Below are 20,763 nucleotides of genomic sequence, written 5' to 3'. Positions count from 1 at the left end.
AGGCCACCACTGTCATGAGGCCCCCTGATGCTGCTGCCGCCGCCACAAGGCCGAACTGCTGATCTTTAAAATAATTATAGTCGCCATGTGTAGGGGTGAGTCCGAACCAGTCCGGCGGCCATTCTAAGGAATGGCCGAACTGCCGGACCGGTTCAGCCCTTGCTGGTTCGGGTCCGGGTGGGGGGTATAACTTTAAGGGCGGGAGGGCTTTCTTACCCCTCCCACCTCTTCACCCCCTCCAGCGCCCGTATTTAACCAAATAACGGGGCGCTGGAAACCCCCCGCTGCCGCCGCCGCCCCCCCCCAGCAGATGCACAAAGAAAGGTGCCGCCATACCCCTGCCGCCGTCGCCGCCCGCCCTCCCTCCCAGCTGCCCGCCCTCCCTCCCAGGTCCTTACCCAAGGCTGCGGTAGTAAACGAGAGGAGCTCCCGGACAGAGCTCCTCTCGTTAGAAAGGCCTGATGCAGAATAAAGGTGCTTTGTGCGTGCGCGCATGCGCACGCCGCAAAAGACACCGGAGGCCCGGTCTACCTGGCCTTTTCCCGGCGGGTAGACCGGGCCTCCGGTGTCTTTTGTGGCGTGCGCATGCGCGCGCGCGCAAAGCACCTTTATTCTGCATCAGGCCTTTCTAACGAGAGGAGCTCTGTCCGGGAGCTCCTCTCGTTTACTACCGCAGCCTTGGGTAAGGACCTTGGAGGGAGGGCGGGCAGCTGGGAGGGCGGGTGGGCGGCGACGGCGGCAGGGGTATGGCGGCACCTTTCTTTGTGCATCTGCTGGGGGCGGCGGCGGCGGGGGGTTTCCAGCGCCCCGTTATTTGGTTAAATACGGGCGCTGGAGGGGGTGAAGAGGCGGGAGGGGTAAGAAAGCCCTCCTGCCCTAAAAGAAAGGGCCCCCCTTCGGTGCCGGTCTGGACTGGTCCGGACCGTGCACATCTCTAGCCATGTGTGTGGCTGGGAGGTGGGGCGGGGAGCTGAATACCCTCCTGTGGCGGCGGGTGGAGCGGCCACTGAGCCTCACCATCCGGCCCAGCAGCCCTTGAGAACTGCGAGGCGCTCCAGCGCGCCTGCACAGTCTTGAATAGAGCAACCTCACAGGGTTGTTGTGAGGAGAAACCTAAGTATGTACTACACCGCTCTGGGCTCCTTGGAGGAAATGTGGGATATAAAATGTAAAAAATAAATAAAATAAATAAATCCTCTCAGTCTGTCTGTCCTCCTGCTGTGCCTCGTGGTCTTTTTCCCAAATGTGTGTGCAGCAGACCGAAGGGGGAGGGAGGAGGGCGCAGCACTCTGCACATGCTCCGAGAAGCACGTCCTACCTCCTAATCCGTCCTATCTCCGTTTATGCCCCACCCACTCCCAAGTCATGGGAAAAACAGGTTCCGGGGCTGCAGCGGGGCCCCGGCACCAATGAAATTGATTCCCTAGTGGGAAGAAGGCGCCCGCCCGTCCAATCCGTGCCGAGCCTCTGGGATTCCTCCGGGCTTGGTTTCCTTGGCGCTTGCTTGGAGAACGGGCTGAATGAAATCCCTCCTGGCAGGGGCCTTTTTAGTTATTTATTTATTTGCCTGCCCCCGCCGGGGGTGGGGAGCCAGCCAGCTAAGCCCGCTTGCTGAGCAGCGAGAGCGGGGCGGGTCCAGACTCAGCGGAGGCCCGCCCCCCTCGCCTGCGACGGGGAGCCTGCCGAGCCTGCCGCTGTGTTGGTTGTAGAAAGCGCCCGGCAGCAGGGCGAGAGAGAGAGAGAGAAAGCAGGGAACGCAGCAGCGCCGGGGATTTCCAGCCTGGGCTAGGAGGGCGGAAGTGCGGGGCGGGGCAGGGTGGCGGGGGGGAGAGGAGCCGGGGCAGCGCACCAGGGACTTTCCAGCCCGGGCAAGGCGGATGCATTTGGCTGGGTTGCTGCAGCAGCAGTGGCGGTGGCGACGGCGGCCGGTGGCGGGTCTTTCCTCTTCTCCCCTCCCTCAGAGAGTAAGCAGGTAGGGAAGCGGGTAAAGCTGGCTGGCTGGCTGTTGCTCGCCTTCCAGCCGAGGCGGGTTCCGGAGCTCAGGGTCCCCCCAGGCGGAGATTCATTGCCGCTGCTGCTGCTGCTTCTTCTAGTGCTGCATCACCCGCCCGCCAGCCAGGATTTTGGGGAGGGGAGGGAGCCCCGGGTGCAGGACGGACGGAGCCCGCCTCCCGCCGCCGCCGGAGCTTCCATTGAGGGAGAAGCAGCTGCCCAAGGTAGGGGCGCGGGAGGTAGCTAGAGTTGGGGGGCTGGTTGGTGGTCTCGCCCCGCTGGAGGGCGGGAGGGACGAGGAAGCGACATGCAGGCGCTCTGCTGGCTCTCGCCCCCTCTTGCCTTGGCTTGAAAGCCAAGCCGAAGGGTTGCCCAAGGTTGTGGGACCCCTAGGGCTGTTGCTCGTCCTCTTTCTGCGCGCCCCCTCCCCTCTCTCTTTCTTCCAATTAAGGGAGCTGCCAAGGAAGGAGGCTGCCCAGAGAGTATGCAGGGACGAGCTTGCTGCCACACAGGGACCGGCATAGTCAGTCTCCTCCAGCCTGCAGCCCAGGCTCTGACTGCCAGGGAAAAGGCTGCTGCCGCTGCTGCCCAGAGATAGACAGATTCACTCTTTGCTGCTGTTGCTATTGCTACTGCCAGGCGCCAATGCTTAGCCGAGGCTGCTCAGCCTGCTTGCCCAGACGCATATTCATTCTTCAAGCTGTTGCTGCTATTGCTTCTCTTCTTGCTTCGGGGAGCCTGCCTATGTTGCTGTTTTTTTGGGGGGTGGGGTGGGGGGAGACAGTTTTGCAAGGCCAAAAGCCTGCTGGGTGTTGGAGTGCGGATCTCATCAGTAAGTCTTCCAATGCAGAGTCGTGTGTGTGTGTGTGTGTGGAATGGGGAGGGTGTGGGAAGCATGCTTGCTTGCCTCTTGCTGCGTTCTGAAAAGGTGTCTTGCATGCATTTGATGTGTTGTCTGAATGCAGAACGCTCTCTTAATTTCTGGCTCCCTGCATTTGCAGTCTGTGTGGGCGGGCCACAGGTTTTAAAGGGGAAGTGTCTTGTCTTGGAGAGCTTTTGGGGCTGTCTTCTCATTCACTTGTGGCAAACTCTCACTGTACCAACTTTGCATCTTCAAAGGCTCCTTTGGCTTGATCGCTTCACAGCCGCTGCACTGATGCTCAGCCAGGTTGCCTTCTGGGTTTCAGTAAATGGGTGCTGTGCCTGAAAGGGAGTGTTGTGGGTAAAAGCAGAAGAGGGCACACTAGTGCAAGGTGTGGGATAAATTCAGTGCAATATGGGTTCATACTCTTACTGGGATTTCTGTTGTTCTTTCATAGGGATAGCTTTGTTGCCAGCACAGAAGAAGCAGGTAGTCTTGTAGAGGACGCAGCAAGAAGGTATTATGGCCTTATGTTATCAACCGGGCTGTTGTAACCCACAGCGCTTGAGATGCACATGATTTTAACCTGTAGAGAATTAATTTGAATATGATGACATCATGTTGAAGTGCCATGGAAAAATAATTGGTTTAAAAGTTTTATATTGAGTCATTCCTCGACAAATGAATGTATTAATTCTTAAAGTAACTGCAATGTTTTGTTATCTAAAGATGAGAAGGGAAGCTGGTATCTGATTAGCCAGAAAGATGTATCTAAATGTATGATTAAACTAGGAAAATCATAGTTACACACTTAGCATTCTAGTCATGTCTCCATAGTGTTGTACCAAGGTATTGCTGATGTATGATTTGGAGTGCTACCAACTGCATAGACTTCTGTGCTTTAGTGGTCTACATTTCTTTAAAGATCTTTGTTCAATCTGTCATTTTGTAGTAACAACATCAGAGAAATGTGGAGAGCATCAAAGGTTTTAGATATTGAGTGTGTGTGTGTGTGTGTGTGTGTGTGTGTGAGAGAGAGAGAGAGAGAGAGAGAGAGAGAAGAGAATAGTTGCCAGTGTGATAGTGAAGACTGAATCTTGTGCATTCTGACCAGTGAGTGTACAGAAAAGCAGCATGTTTTGCTGCTTTTATGGGGTGTATTTTACACCATTGAGCATTTTGCCTGTTATTGACCTCGGCAACTGAATTTCTCTTGACTTCTTTGAGGACAGGATTGCACCAGTTGTATTGTAATCCTAATGCTTGCCCATTAAGGGCATAGGCGTCTTTTTCCGGCATACGCTGTTGAATGCAGTACTATGAATGGCTTACAACATGGATTCTGATGCTGACTATTGAGTACAAATACATAGTTAAAATGTTATATGCTAGCTGAATTGTAACAAATGGTCACATCTTGATCTACAGACCTCCCTGGTTTTCTTTTGAAGACTATGTTATGATTTTGGAACTGCATATATGTTGCTATATGAAATAACACAAGATAGTTTAGCAAAGTTATAATTTGGTTTTAAATGTCTGCGGTATTATATATGCATACATAGTTTAAAATGTTTACAGCCAAGATGTTCCATGTATGAGACAAAATGACTTTAATGTCTGAATGTGTCGTTTCATTGTCATGTTGGGAAGCCCCTTAGAATACTGGCTAATAATGGAAATGATGATTTAGCTTGGGGTTGGACAGTTAAAGTTCACATGATATGTGGGATTTTGCATCTTTTGTTTAAATGTAAGCTATATTAAATATCTTTCTATCGGTATACCAGAAGTGTATTACTGAAAAGCTTCTTCATTGGCGCTGTGACTAATATGTAGAAGCACATCCTTGTGTGCATCAGCAAAGGCTTAGTACCAATCCAGAGTGGATGCTGAAGGAAGGATACGAAAGCCGTGGCTTTTATAGAATCTGTCTGTAAGGTAGGGTTTGACAAATTCCAGGTGCCAGGTAACTATGGCACCTAGAAATTTAACTGTGGCATCTAGACTAGGAGGAGGTAGAGTTTATTAAAATCTTTATTTGTCCCAGGCAGCCCTGGTTCTAAATATGTTGCTTGTAAAGGGATAAGAAAAGCCAATTTACTCTCCCCCTCCACAATGTCTGTCACTAAGTCTGGTAATTTATATTTATTTACATATATCAAGTGTCCATTGTCTGCCTCCTAAATTTTTGTGCTTTGGCTCCTACATCCAAAGATAGCTAGATAGAGCTTTATTTCGGTCATAGACCAGCATATAACATCCAAAGAAAAACTGCCAAGCCTGCTGTACACATTGATATTATGCCAGTTTGACATAGAAACAGAACAGCCAGACATTTCTGATGTTCTGAATGAGGCATTAGTGCCAACAATGTATGCATTGTTGCCATGTTACCTCCTGAGGATATGAAACCTATTTCTCGCTCTCTCATTGTGTGAGACCTTCTTCCCCCATCCCCATCACTGATGAATGGCCTCAATGACATTCCAAGATTTCAAGAAACATTCAAGGAATGTTTGGATCCATCCAGAATACTTGGATGGATGGGATGGATGGATGGATACATGTGAACTTGCTCTGTCTATGGGTGAGTGTCCTCAGATGATTCTTACACTGCAGAATATACAAATGAATGAAGGCTGGATGGAGAGGTGGAAGGAGCAGGGAAGCTACATATTTAGTTGAAGTATGCATGTAGTTTGCTCTTAAGTCTTAAGTTTTCTTTTTCAGTTTTGACTTGAATAGCAGATGTTCCTAAAGTCCATGTTGGTCTACATAAGGAAGAAAGTATGTAATTTGTTAGCAGCTGACATGTCAACATTTTTTTAAAAAAGTGGTTGCATGTCCTTTTCTTCTTAAAATGGCTGTTTTGAATAGGGTATATCAGCTATGCCACCCCCCCACCCAATTTCTCAGTGAAATTATTGTCTGGATTTCCCCCCTCTTGCCTGTGGCCCTTAGGCCAGTTAATATGCAGAAACTTCATAAGCAGAAGCTACATTGGGTGAGGAAGCAAGACTGTGTCTCTCTGCCCACTCGCTGCTTGCACCTGCAGGCCTGGTGGACCTCCACATGTGGGTGTAGTCTTTGCATAGGACTTATGCATGTAAAATAGAACATGTGTCATTCTGAATTGTGCAGTCAGTTGGGTTTTACAGATGTAGGCACATGCAAACATGCCCACTCATGGACATCCAGTGGGCCCAGATATGTGATCTTGCTTCCTTACCGTGTATAGCTCTTACTTGCACAGAACTTAGTTTGAACCAGCCCATTGTGCAGCAGCGGCTGATAGGAATTTGATGTCTTTAAAGGATTTTTTTTTCTGGATAACCTGATAAAAGAACTCTAAAATACTGCAGCTGGTGAGAAGGAAAAGTGTGAGAATATCCCAAAATGTGTTCCTGGTTTGTTGAGATTTATGGCAGTTGTTGAGATTTTTTGTGTATGCACATATTTTATAGTTAGTTTAAACATAATGATCCACCCCATGAACACTCCCTTCCCCCACTGGAATGCACTATCCTATGTCTCTTGAAGCAAGTGTGATAATTGTGGACACCATGATGGTTTGTTTAGCTAAGCCATGGTTTTGTGTTATGCCTGTGCTGTGTTTGAGACCAGTAAACCAGGATCTGAAATTATGGTTTCCTGTTATGTCTGCATTCACAGACCATTAGCAAACCACAGTCAGTCCCATTGCTCCCCTCAGAGGTTGCTGCAGCATGGAGACAGGTATGAATTTGTGAATTTACAAAATGGAGTCCTGAGCAGATGGGAGACAGACAGACACACACACACACACACACCCTCACTAAACCATGGTGTACTTGTATGTCTGGAAGCCCATGGTTTCAGCACAAACCGTGGTTTCATGGTGCCTTAACCCAGCCCATGGTTGATAAAGTGACTCTAGCTAACAATTTATGTGCTGGGTAGGCAAAAGTAGTTGCTTGGAATTCTGGGATTGTCATTGTTTTAAACATTAATCCACTAGGGTCACTTGGAACTACCACTGAATCTTCTTCTGAACTTATCCAGAATGCCTTTGATTTGACAGTAAAGTGCTGATGTGTTGTAGTAATTCTGCAAAAAGATATAAAAATGTGCTGTGGTAAATGTCACAGTCATATTACAGTGGGGCTGTACCTTGTATAATAACCCCAACCCCTTAGCAGAACTTTTTGTACAAACTGAGAACATTATTACAAAATGTCTCATGGTTAGTGGGGATGTTTTTTACCAATCAAGCTCTTGTTGGATTCCTTGCCCCTCTTATATAACCATAATTTTATTACTCTGAAAGGTGGAAAACCCTCCCTTATTCATGACTAGCAAGTATGCTTGCTTCCTTTGAAAGCTTCCTTCCTTTGAAAGCTCAGTATGACTGGATGAGTCTTATTTATTTTAATTTCAACCTGTCTTATCCCAAAGGAATAGGGTGGATAATAACAACGTGTATAATATATTAAATATGTACTAAAGCAAAACTAGTAAAATGAGGACAGTAGTGTCCCTTTCCTTCACTTGGCTGACTGCCTTAGCTTCCAAACCTACCCAAACAAAATATTCCATGCTTCTTTTAAAAAGTTCAGACTAAGATGTTGGGGCAGCTAGTGCAGATTTCCCATTTCTTGCTTTTGCCCTTTGAATGTGATATAGCTGGTGTTGTTGTTGTTTAATTGATATGCCACTTTTCAACCAAAAGTGAGCTTTACATAGAAAAAGGAACAGGCTGGTTCCTTAGGAACATAGGAAACTGCCATATAATGAGTCAGACCACTGGTCTATCTAGCTCAGTATTGTCTTCACAGACTGGCAGCGGCTTCTCCAAGGTTGCAGGCAGGAATTTCTCTCAGCCCTGTCTTGGAGAAGCCAGGGAGGGAACTTGAAACTTTCTGCTCTTCCCAGAGCGGCTTCATCCCCTGAGGGGAATATCTTGCAGTGCTCACTCATCAAGTCTCCCATTCATATGCAACCAGGGCAGACCCTGCTTAGCTAAGGGGACAAGTTATGCTTGCTACCACAAGACCAGCTCTCCTCTCTGTCCCCAAAGGGCTCACTGTCTAAAAACAAACACCAGCAACAGCCACTGGAGGGGCTCTGTGCTGGGGCTGAATAGGGTCAGTTGCAATCCTTTGCTAAATATGAGCGAGTCGCCACTCTGATATCTAAAAGGTATCTCTCTTTGCCCAGTTAGCTGGGATTATGTTACAGCACTCTCAAGTGGGCCCCATTAATCTCATCATTTGGTAATAAAGGAGGAGGTCTCTTGGATATAGGGAGTAAAAAATAATTTTGGGGGGGAGGTCTTGTTTCAACCAAAATCTGCACAATAAATTTTGTCTAGAAGGTGACAAGAAGGCAGTGCAGATGTATGCTGAAGCTTTAGTAAGATGACCAGCTGTCATGGTATACTATGACCAGTGATTCTCAGGCTTGGGTTTAGTCATTGTGCCTGGGAATAATGAAAGTTGTACTCCAACAACATCTGGGGAGGGGACCCAGGGGACCCTGGTCTGAACCAGCAAATTTTGACCTTTGCAGGCCCATGAGTTAACTTTAGTCCCAACCTATGATATGGGACCATGTTGATATAATAATTAAGTTAATTTGGTAAAACTAAACATACCAACTTGAGGTTTATTCGTCTTTCTCTGACCCCTTTTCTCTCCAAAAGATGACTGCTGGTATGAACCTCCTTGAGTCAGTTATAGGATAAAATCCAGCAGTTGAAGACCAGTGCTCTACTCTGATCTAGTACCTCCCTGAGCCATTTTGGAAGGGTGGTATAAAAATCAAATAAACAAATAATAAATAGTAATAGAAAAATAATAATGGGCAGACCTATGCTGGGGCCATTGCAGAAGTCTATAGCAATATGAAGACCTGAATGACCATCGCCAGCTCTGAATACCTACAGCCTTCTGAATGGATAGAACTAGTACAAAGGGCTTCTGGAAAATTCTGATTTGAAGAGTAGGCTGGATCTAGGAGCATCACTGTCTGGTTACCCTGTATGGCCAGGGAAGAATTAAATCCATGGGTTCCTGCCCAACCAATCAGGACACCTGTCAGAGTTGTTTGGATTCAGTTTTATGTGAGTCATCCAGTTGTCTGAGGCTTCATCAGGTGGAAAGGTTGGCCCACTCCAACCTTAACACAGCATCCCTCCTGTGGCTGCTGTTGGTGTCTGCCCTGTGTTTCTTTTTAGTCTGTGAGCCCTTTGGGGACAGGGAACCATATTTATTTATTTTTTCTGTGTAAACGATTTTGGAAACTTTTGTTGAAAAGTGGTATATAAATAGTAGTAGGTGGGAGTTGGGTATTGTCAGCATATGGATGGTTCCTTCCTCAATACCCTTGACTGCTCATTGATTTAAAATATATACAACTTGCCTTTCCAGCTTGCATCAAAACAAGCTACATTAAAATCAGCATAATATAACTCCGCCACTGAATACCACAGTCGAAACGAGTAAGAGAAAGCAAGAACATTGCAGCTATGCATCCACCTTCTCAAACTTCCTATGAAAAAGTAACACCACCTGATACTCATCAAGAAGAAAGCAGATTAAGCTCACTTCGGAAAGTGATTCACAACCAAGGGGCCACTATTGAGCAGGCTTTGTCTTGTGGAATTACCCACAGATCTCATCCAGTGTCCTCATACACTTTAAACTTTAAGTTGGTGGTAGCGAGTGATGCAAATCTACAGGCTCCATCTTGCAAGGAAGTGTTGAGAAGATGACTATTACTACCCTCTTGAGGCTTGATGATGATAATGATGATAATAAACTTTATTTGTTAGCGGCCCCATAACAAATTTTTCTCTGGGCGGCTCACAACAGAGGATTAAAACATACAATAAAAACACATAACACATTAAATCATAACAAATATGGTAAAAAGAAAATATAAAATACAATACAAAACAGATTAAAAACTCATTTTAAAATTAGTTAAAAATCAGAGCAAATCTGAAAACGCAAATTTAAAAGGCCTGTGTGAACAAAAAGGTCTTTACCTGGCATCTAAAAAAACAAAGTGATGAAGCCAGTTGCAACTTACTGGGGAGGCTATTCCATAAATGGGGTGCAATCACCAAAAAGGCCCTCTCCCTGGTAGCCACCCACCTCACTTTGTTTGGCAGGGGCACCTGGAGGGGGGCCTCTGATTAAGATCTTAAGGTATGGGTAGGAACATATGGGGCAAAGTGCTCAAGTAACCGGTCTCAAGCCATTTAGGGCTTTAAAGGTTAAAACTAGCATATTTATTTATTGTTAAAATTTATATACCACCTTTCATTAAAACAATCCCAAGGCGGTTTACAGCAGAATTTAAAAACAAGATTGTAAAAAAGACACAATTAAATTATTAGGCTAAGAATATAAAACAAATCTGATTAAAAATTTAAAACAAAAGCAATACAGAGTACAAAGAGCAGCAGCAGAGACAATCAAATAAAAGCCTGGGCAAAAGGCCAAGATTTTACACTCTTTCTAAAAGCTGTGATGGAGACAGAGGAGTGAATAGCCACCGGGAGAGCATTCCAGAGTCTCTGGGCAGCAACAGAGAAGGCCCTGTCCTGCATGCATGACAACTGAGCCTCCCTCATTGTTGGCACCTGGAGCAGAGCTCCCTCAGATGACCTTGTCAGGCAGGCAGGTGGTCCCTCAGGTATCCTGGGCCCAAACCTGGAAATGGTCTGTGATCCAGTGCAGCTGACGAAGCCCTGGTGTAATATGGTCAAAACGTCCAGTCCCATTTAATAATCATACAGCTCTATTTTGTACCAGCTGCAGTTTCCAGGCTGTTTTCAAAGGCAGCCCCACGTACAATGCATTGCAATAATTGAGTGAGAGGTTACCTGAGTGTTAACTATGGCCAAGCTATCTCTGTCCAGGTAAGATCGCAGTTGGCGTATCAGCCAAAACTGATAAAAGGCGCTCTGAGGCCACTTGAGCCTCTAGTGACCATGCTGGATTGATGAGCACCCCCAGACTGTGAACCGGGCCCTTCAGGGGGAGTGCAACCCCATCTAGAACAAGCTGAACATCATTCACCTGGGCAGAGGAACCACCGACCAACAGTACTTCAGACTTGTCTGGCTTGAGTCTCGGCTTATTCACCCTTGTCCAGTCCATTACTGCATCCAAGCACTGATTCAGGACAGTCATCACTTCACTGCGTCTGATAAAAGAGGGATACAACTGAGTGTCATCTGCATATTGATAACACCTTAAGCCAGATCTCCTGATGATCACTCTCAGTGGCTTCATGTAGATCTTAAAGAGCATAGGGGAAAGAATGGAACCTTGTGGAACCCATAGCATAATGGAGCTGCCTTAAAGCAGTGCCTCCCACACCCAACATGGCTAGCCTATCCAAAAGGATTCCATGGTCAATGGTATCGAAAGCCGCTGAGAGATCCAAGAGAATTAACAGGGTTGTACTCCCCCCTCCCCCCTCTCTCTGCATAGGTCATCTCACAGGGTGACCAAAGCAGCTTCTGTTCCAAAGCTAGGCCTGAAGCCTGATTGAAATGGAACTAGATAGTCTGTTTCCTCCAAGAGTGTCTGGAGCTGGTCAGCCACAACACACTTAAGCACCTTACCCATGAAGGGAATATTGGCCACAGGCCTATAGTTGTTTAAATTCTCTGGGTCCAGACTGGGTTTCTTTAGGAGTGGTCAAATAATAGCTTGCTTCAATGAAGCTGAGACAACTCCCTCTCTCAATGCTTCGTTTAGAAACTGCTGAACTTGGCTAAAAATTCCTTCCTTACTAGATTTAATAAGCCACGAAGGGCAAGGGTCGAGCATGCATGTGGTTGGCCGAATCCGACAAAACACCTTGTCCACATCCTTGGGGACCAATAATTGAAACTCCTCCAGAAAAACTAGGCCAGGTTTTACTCTGGGCACCTCTCCCAATGATCCTGCATCAGCCATAGAGTCCAACTCATGGTGAATGCAAGCGACTTTACCCTCAAAGTGCTGTGCAAATGTATCACTGTGTGCCCAGAGCCACGTTTCAAAAGACTGCACCACCTGGAATAGTCCCGCTGGATGACATTGAGAGGATGTAATGATGGATGAAAAAAAAGCTTTTCTTCTGTTCCATCACTGCCACAGAGTAGGCTCGATAATGAGCCCTAACCTGTGTTCGCTCAGACTCACCCTGAGTTTTCCTGCATTTACGTTCCAGCTGTCTTATGGTTAAGAATGGTCTTGTCACTTTCAACAGTTGTCCAGATGCTTGTTGAGTTCCATAGCTATGGCAACCGTGCATTCATGGCAAGCTGATTCCTTTGCAGCAATAAGCACAGCTGGACACTTACCACTCATTCCATAGTCTCCCATGGAAGTGGAAATTGGTTGGGAAACCAACACCAAGGTTGGAGAATGAGTTTTATTTCTTTTTTTAAAGCATTGACTTGAACAAACACCAATTTGGGACTGTCTGCCTTTCTTGTGCAACTCCAGGCAACATTTTTTAAACTTTTGTATCCTGCTTTTCTCCTAAAAAAAGACTTGGAGCAACATTTTATGTGTGGTAAAAGGACAGTGATTTGCTCAAGGCTTTCTAGATGAGCAGTGAACCTGGGTTTCACATTCTCAAGCTCCAAGTTCAAGGCTTCACAACTTTAGCCCTCCAGCTGTTTCTGGACATCTCCCATCAATTCCTGCCATAGTGACAAATAGGGATGATGGGAACTATAGTCCAACATCTGTAAGAGGGCCAACGTTGTGCAGCCCTGCAATAGTTGCTGCCCGACATGGCCTTTTCATGACCCAGCTGATTTCTCTCCCACATATGACTAGTCACTTGGCTTCTGCTCTACTTGCACCAACCCAGGCACTCTGTCCAGCCCGATCTTGGTCGTTCCTGTAGCCTCATCCAGAATTAAATCTGCAAAAATACCAGTTTATTAAACAGTGGCGCGATTCACATGATTGCCCCAGGCAGGGAGGGAGCGGGACCCTTACCTCCCCGCCCCAGATGATCAAGCAGGTCCTCTTGGCGTGTCTCTCACGTGCCCACACAGGCAGACCTGCTTCATGCAGCTCCATGAAGCATGGAGCAGGGCGGAGGGATCTGGGACTGGAACTAGTTGTTCTAGCCTCCGGGAATCCCTCAATGTAATGCGTGGCATGTGCGTTGCATTGGGGATTCCCCCCTCAGATTGGCACTCTATGCATGTAACTCCTGGGGCTGTACGCAGCCTGAGGAATCACATGATACCCGGTAGCTGGGCTAAGGGTGCAAGAGTACCCTACACCTCGGCTAAAAGCTGGGTTTCTTAAGGGGATTAGGTGGGCAGGGAGTGGAGGGATCCACCGCTTCTCATGGCCAGCCTAACCCTGCTTGGGGCAGCCCCGGGCACTTTCCAGATTAGCTGCTCAACAGCAGCAAAATGATTCCGTTCAGGCAAATTGCATTTGAAATGTGAGCAGTCTCGTGGAAATGAACAACCCCCCAAAACAGCAAACTTTTTACACTGGATACATGACATCATAGCACTATTTCACAGTGATTAAATTCGAAACAAGGCATTGGAAATGTGAACGGCACCCTGCTGTCAGCGTAGGGACTGCAGTGTCACAACACAGGAAGGGTGGAAGCACACTTCCGAGATCCATCCTGACCCCGTTTCAGGGTGTAATCTAGAAAGGGCCCGGGCAGGGTTAGGCTGGTTGTGAGAACAGCCTCAGAGTCTTCATCGATTCATCTCAAAACACACACAAAAATGGATGGCAGCCTTGCAAAAGTCCTAATACTAACTAAATACTGCCTCTGTTGTAACTTTATTGTACTTTACATGCAGTCATCTTGGAAACAGTGAAAAGTCATTTTGCATTCTTCCTGCTGCAGGTCTGGAGGATGCTGCTGAAGTTAAATAAAGTTAAATTGATAATGGCTGAGTTGTAGAGGCGCTTTGGAGAAGATACGGCAGTACAATAGAACTCCACAAAATTTAGCAGGCGAATTCACTTGTAGCAATGTCTGACCTGGAGCTTGTGTGGAGAAGTTTGTGAGGGAGAAGAAAGGAAAACTCAAGATGCTGAAAGTACTGCTCTATTAAATGACACCCCCCCCCGAGTGCCTGATGCATTTCAAGCTGCAGCTTTCTTTGGAGTCAATAAGTATCTTCTAAACAGTTTCTTAAAAGCTATAGAGTAGTTTGAAATGCAGTAGGCACCCTTTGGGGGAGGTATTTTTAATAAAGCAGTTTTCTTGGCACCTTATATGCCCCCCCCCCCGCAAACATAGTTCTTATTTTCTCCTGCCCTCTCCTATCTACATTGTGAGATGTTTTGTGATTGGACTGTTGCACCTATGAGATGCATATTAAGACTGTGCTCCGAAAAAAATAATTGATATCCAGTCTTATATAATGTTCATCCTTGACCTGATGCACAGGAGGTTGGATGCACTGAATTGATCTGATATATCATATTGAGTCGATGCATGGGGTGTGATTGGGGATGCTTATCAAATAGCTGAGCAGGACTCTTCTCTTTCTATAGAAAATCCCCTTCTTGCTGGCAGCAACAAGCAGTAGTGCTTCGAAAAGCTGTCTTCCCTGCCCTAATGTGGAGCTTTCCCAGACAGCAGGCTTTACTGTGGCTTTACTGTGAGTTCAAAGTTGCCCCCCACAATTATGCAAAAAGTGGAGTTTTTTACCCTGGATATAAATTGGGCAACACTCTAATGCACACTGGAAAACCCAAATTGTGTGTGAAGTACTCCCCATAGCTCGCAGGGACTTTGGGGTAGATGGTGTGAATGTGCACCATCTATTCTGGAGGAGTTGTGAACTAAAAACTGGGTGTGAAAAAAGCCCAGGAGCTGGCCCACAATGCTCCGGGAAAGGAAGTAATGTCACATTGTTCTATCCTGTCCCTGGAGCATTCCTGGGAAGAAAATTGCCACTCCCTGTAACTATAGGAGGGACCCTTTTTTGTCTCCCAATGACACACTGGAGAAAGGGAGGAGTGTTGTGACATTGGTTTCTTTCCCGTTGCTGGGGGAGGAGGAGAAGTGGCGTTTTGACATGCTGTTTCTTGAGCCAGTGAAAAGGGCATTTCTGGAAGGAGGAGAAGCTTCTTGCTCGGGTATGAGGTAAGTTCTGCCTCACCCATACAGTCTTGTATTGTATCACAGATTGTATCCAACACCTCTGTAGTGAATCCAATTGTATCCAATGAAAATTGTCTGGTAGAGCCAGTTGTGATTATTGGTCTGATGCAGAACACAATCCTTATACTGTAGATATCCACCTCTAAAAGTGTAACGTTTGTATCATCAAGAAATGCTCTCTAGTGGATTTCAGCTGGCATAATCAGTGGTAAGAAAACATTGGTGATATCCTACCAAAGTGTCCATGCTTCAAGCGGCTTTGGGAATGCAGCAAGGGCCTGCGCATAGCCTCATTGTGTTCTGAGTGCAATTGTGCAAGAGTGCTAGAAAGGTGATATTTTGGGATGCTCTTGGAAATGCTTGACTAACAAGCAGGAGGTTGCTGGTTCGAATCCCCGCTGATACTATATCGGGCAGCAGTAATATAGGAAGATGCTGAAAGGCATCTCATACTGCGCAGGAGAAGGCAATGGTAAACCCCTCCTGTATTCTACCAAAAGAAAACCACAGGGCTCTGGAGTTGACACCGATTCACTGGCACACTTTACCTTTACCTCCTGCATTCCAGAAATGCTCTGTGGAAGTGGAATCATTTCCCTACTTTGTTAGAAGCTTCTGCTTCTACAGAGTGCAGGAGAGCACACCGAAATATTAGCGCACTTGCTCATAATTCAGAACACAGCAGAGCAGCATGCAGGCTCTTCCTGCCTTCTGCTTCTGCTTGTAGCATGGGCGCATTGATAGTATGTCAGCCATTTACTGTATAGTAACTGTATAGTTACTATACAGTTGATTGTATTGCAAAGGTCATATAGTGAAGTAGATCTTTTGAAGCATCGTGGATTATTTTTTCCAATAGTTAAGTGATCATTTTCCAATATTGTTAAAAGGATATTTATTATTTATTTTATTATTTATTTATTTAAAATATTTCTCTACCGCCCAAAACTTGTGTCTCTGGGTGGTTTACAATTAAACTCATTTAAAACATTAAACCAATTAACAATTAAAATCATTTAAAACGTTTAAAACCCAGTATTAAAACTTTTAGAACTATAAATCAAGTTAAAAGCCTGGGTGAATAAATGTGTCTTCAGTGCCTTTTTAAAAGCTGCTAGAGCTGGGGAGTCTCTTATTTTAACAGGGAGCACATTCCAAAGTCCAGGGGCAGCAACGGAGAAGGCCCGTTCCCAAGTAGCCGCCGGACGAATTGGTGGCAACCACAGACTAACCTCTCTGGATGATTTTAACAGGCTGTGGGACTCATGGTGAAGAAGATGTTCTCTTAAATACCCAGGACCTAAGCTGTTTAGGTAATAACCAGCACTTTATATTTTACCCGGAAATGTATTGGCAACCGGTGTAGTTCTTTCAACACAGGAGTAATATGGTCTCTGAATCAACTGCAGTTTCTGGACTACGTACAAAGGCAGCCCCACATAGAGCACACTGCAGTAATCCAGCCTAGAGGTTACCAGCATATGTACCACCATTTTGAGGTCGTTCATCTCAAGAAATGGATGCAGCTGCCGTATCAGTCGAAGCTGATAAAAAGCACCTCTGGCCACTGGCCTCAACCTGGGACACCAGGGAGAGGTTCGGATCCAGAAGCATCCCCAGACTGCGTACCTGTTCCTTCCGGGGGGAGCGTGACCCCATCCAGAACCAGCAGATCAAAATCATCTCCCGAGTTCTGACCCAGCACAATAAGTACCTCCATCTTATCTGGATTCAGCCTCCCTCATATAGCCCATTACTGCCTCCAGGCAGGCATTTAGGGAGGTTATGCCTTCTCCCGATGATGTTGACATGGAGAAATAGATTTGGGTGTCATCAGCATACTGATAACACCCAGCACCAAATCCCCAGATGACCCCTCCCAGCGGTTTCATGTAGGTGTTAAAAAGCATTGGAGACAATATGGAGCCCTGAGAGACACCATATGAAAGTTTAGATATAAACTTCGATAAAAATGGAAATCCATGCCACCCAAACAATGTGCCTTATTGAAAGCTGCATCACCTAATTAGCCTTTAGTTTTGAATTGAAAACTTTAATCAATTGACCTCTGCAGTTAAATCGGCTAACACTGTTTGCTCTTCCAGGTTGTGACTCTAGAATGTGTGACTTCCTTGGACTGCCGTTGGGCGGGTCATTTTTAGATCTGGACTCTTGAACTCTTAGACTCTTAAAAGGGTCTGTCGCCATGCATGGATGCATCATAGTTGATGAAAAAGTTAGATAGCATTTCTTTCCATTTTGTATTCAAAGCTAGCACAATTTGCATCACTCAGGGTGAAAGGCTACTGTTTCCTCATTGTGGAAAACAAACTACTTGAAGCCAGATGTGTGGATATGTGTCTCTTTAACTTGCATTTCCCAGAATACTGATGGTTCAGCATCTATTCCTGAGCTTTCTGATTCCTGAAGCTATTTCTATGTGTTAGTAGGTTAAATATGGTATATTCCAAAATTAATGAATAAAACATCAAATATTAGCCACACTGTTCGAAAGGACAAGTTTGTTCATCATTATATATATATATATATATATATATATATATATATATATATATATATATACACACACACACACACACACACACACACACTAGCATGTGTAAGCCCGTTGTAATAACGGGCTCTAGTGTGTGGGGGGGTGCTGCTCTTGGAGCCCAAGACCCGACGGAGAGAGTGGAGAAGGGGAGGCTGCTGCAGCTCACTGCGGCGGCCGCCGCCATCGGGCCCAGCTGCCCCGCCGCGGCCACCGCCACCTCAGCCCGCACTCTCCTTTGGCGTTGGCGGCGGCCGCTTCTCCTCAGCCCGCCGCTCCTCCTCCTGGCCCTCTCGCCGTGGCGGCGGCGGCCACCATCGGGGCCAGTCGCCCCGCCGTGGCCACCGCCACCTCTGGCCGAGGCCGCGGCTCCGCCGCTGCCTTGCCAGCACTCTTTTCCCATTGGCGGCGGCCGCTTCTCCTAGGCCACCGCTTCCCCTGTTCCAACATGGCCGCCCGTATCTGGGCGGCCGTGTCTTTTTGGGCTCCGCGCATGCCCAGAACAGCCCAAAAAGACACGGGCAGCACGGCTGCACACCTAACCATTTTATGGTATAGGATATATATAGATATAGATATAGATATATAGATATAGATATAGATATAGATATAGATATAGATATATATAACCAAACATATTTGTATACCTCCCAAAACTCAAGTCTCTGGGCAGTTTACAAAAGAATAACAAATTAAAAAGTTAAAATATTACAACAATTTAAAATTTAAAAGGTTTAAAACTATTAAAAATCAAACAATTTAAACAGTATGTAATTAAATGCCTGGGTGAACAAATGTATCTTGACTGCCTTTTTAAAAGTTGTAAGAGATGGGGAGGCTCTTATTTCAGCAGGAGGCATGTTCCAAAGCCTTGGGTCAGCAATGGAGAAGGCCCATCCCTGAGTAGCCACCAGACGAGCTGGTGGCAACTAGTGGTGTGCACGGACCGGTCCGGAGGCCATTTTGGAAGCCTATGAACCGGTCCGGATCCGGACCGGTCTGGCAGGGGGTGGTGGCTACCTTTAAGGGCGGGGGGGTAGAACTTACCTCTCCCGCCGCTCTTCCCTCTCCGGCGCTGCTTTTAAAATCCAAGTTTTCGGGGCGGCAGCGTTCTTCCCTGCCGCCCTGGCCCCCGTCGTTGCCCGGATGTAGCTTAGAAGCCAACACGCATGCGCGCGCTGTGGTGCGTGCACAGATGGCTGCACCAGGTGCGCGTGCGCTGCGGCGCACGCATGCGTGTTGGCTTCTAGGCTAATTCCGGGCAATGATGGGGGCCGGGGTGGCAGGGAAGAACGCTGCCGCCCCGAAAACTTGGATTTTAAAAGCAGCGCTGGAGGGGGAAGAGCGGCTGGAGAGGTAAGTTCTACCCCCCTGCCCTTAAAGGTAGCCACCCCCCCTTGCCGGTTCAGACGGATCCGGACAGATGCACACCACTAGTGGCAACTGCAGACGAACCTCTCTTAATTATCTCAGTGGTTCATAGCGAAGAAGACGTTCTCTTATATACCCAGGGCCCAAGCTGTTGAGGGCTTTATAGGTTGTAACCAAGACCTTGTATTTACCATTTCATGTACAGAAAACTTTACACTTCAGATTTTCTTAATCTTTCCTTCAAGAATTTCAGAGACACACCTTTCATTGCAACGTGTAAACTTGCAATCATCTAAAAACCAGACAGCTACCCCCCCCGCCCCCCCCCCGCTTTATAACTGCTTTCTCAGTTATATGTGTGATGTTCTCCTTGTTCTGTAGAGATGATTCTTCTCAGGGCTGAGTAGATGAAAGTAAACTATTTCAGACAAACTGGTATGAGTCCCTATATATTTAGGGGACCCTCTTGGCATCTGGACTCTCTTCTTAAGTGTCCTAGTCTCTTTAAAACTGTTGCTTTTTGTGTCTCCCCTCCCCACCCCAAACTGTTGCTTCATCAGCACTCAATATGCTTCAACCCTCTCCGGTAGAATTTAGAAAGCTGGCTTACTTTACAGTTTTATAAGGGCATGGATACAGACTTGCTGCATCAGGAGACTGGGTAGGAGAACATGTAATCCTGGATAAAGTATCTGTCTGCTCAGTGGTTGCCTGGGACAAGATCTGGGAGATGAATGGCTGTTATTCCCATCCTCCTCTGCTGATCCTGGGACACAATTAATCTACAGTGGCTGATTTTTGGCAAGCTTTAGATGAGAAGATTTTTATGCCTGCCTATTTTGCAGGAGGAAACTACATTTGCGCGGGTGGTCCTCATGTGGAATATGTGCCGAGGCAGACGTTTGCTCAGCCTCATCTGGTTCTAATGGACTACTTCCAGTACTTACCTGTTGATGTCTGATCTTGCCTGATTGGCTCATTCTTTGGGGATTTTCTTGCATCTTTTGCTATGTGCCTGGACTTTCAACTTCCACTGGTGGCCAAGAGATAATTTTATCAACTCCATTTGATGGTGTACAACTGGGTTTTTCTCAGCCTTAGTATCAGTCAGTCACGCATTTAACTACAAAACCTAGGTACTGTGTCGTGGAGAATATGGGGCTGCCCTTGAAGATAGTTTGAAGGCTTTGACTGGTGTAGAACGTAATAGCTCTTGGCTGCCACCTTCTGCACATGCATATGACTCCTGTAGATATACTAGGCAGTAGGACCATGCTTCAAAGTGCCCAAAGCTGAATAATGCACACCAACAGTACGGGGAGAATACTTGAAAGGAATTCACCTTGCAGCACTCCTTTTGCATGCCCTGTGCATACCTTTCTAGCCATTGCTGGTGCAGTTTGGGGTTCTGTTTCCTGTAAAGGAGCCCCACCCCCATGAAAGCATGTAGTATTGTGCAAAGACTCATGCAGTGGGAACAGTCATATCCACATGGGTCCAAGGGAGTGATGTGTATTATTCAGCTTTGTATGCTCTGAAGCACAGCCTATCTAGGCAGTGCATAAAAATGTAAGCCTTCAGACAAGGCCATGCCTTTAATAAGGTGTAACACAGAAGGAATGAGAACTAGAAGGGGAATTGCACACCAATTGTTGGTCATAAAAATAACTGCGAAGCTGTCGTAAAGGAAAGACAAACAAGAAAACATTATTTAATACTTAAAGTGAGGAAATAAGCCAGTTGTATGGCTTGATGGAAGAGCATTCCAGGAATCCTTGAGCAGCGATGTTTGTTTATAATTAGAAGGCATGGACAATGGACTTTTGGAAAGGAG

At 46.4% G+C, this 20,763-nt stretch overlaps 1 protein-coding gene across 11 annotated transcripts in view; it reads left to right on the top strand.

Moving 5' to 3' along the window:
- Positions 1-20,763, top strand: part of TRAF3 (TNF receptor associated factor 3) — a 159,551-nt gene that overhangs the window by 26,693 nt on the left and 112,095 nt on the right. For 2 of the 11 annotated variants that reach the window (XM_053263088.1, XM_053262981.1), the window contains exons 1-2: positions 1,840-2,216; positions 3,312-3,371. The exons of 2 other annotated variants lie outside the window; for them this stretch is intronic. The gene's annotated coding sequence lies outside the window, so the exon portion shown is untranslated. Of the gene's footprint in view, positions 1-1,834; positions 2,217-2,779; positions 2,825-2,886; positions 3,161-3,311; positions 3,372-20,763 lie in introns of those variants that run through there. 7 more of the 11 variants (XM_053262991.1, XM_053263001.1, XM_053263023.1 and 4 more) reach the window with 7 other exon arrangements.

This window comes from Hemicordylus capensis, chromosome 1 (genome assembly GCF_027244095.1).
Source record: "Hemicordylus capensis ecotype Gifberg chromosome 1, rHemCap1.1.pri, whole genome shotgun sequence".
Lineage (NCBI taxonomy): Eukaryota > Metazoa > Chordata > Lepidosauria > Squamata > Cordylidae > Hemicordylus > Hemicordylus capensis.
Note: the sequence above shows the minus strand (reverse complement) of the source record. Positions and strands in the feature narration are given on the sequence as shown.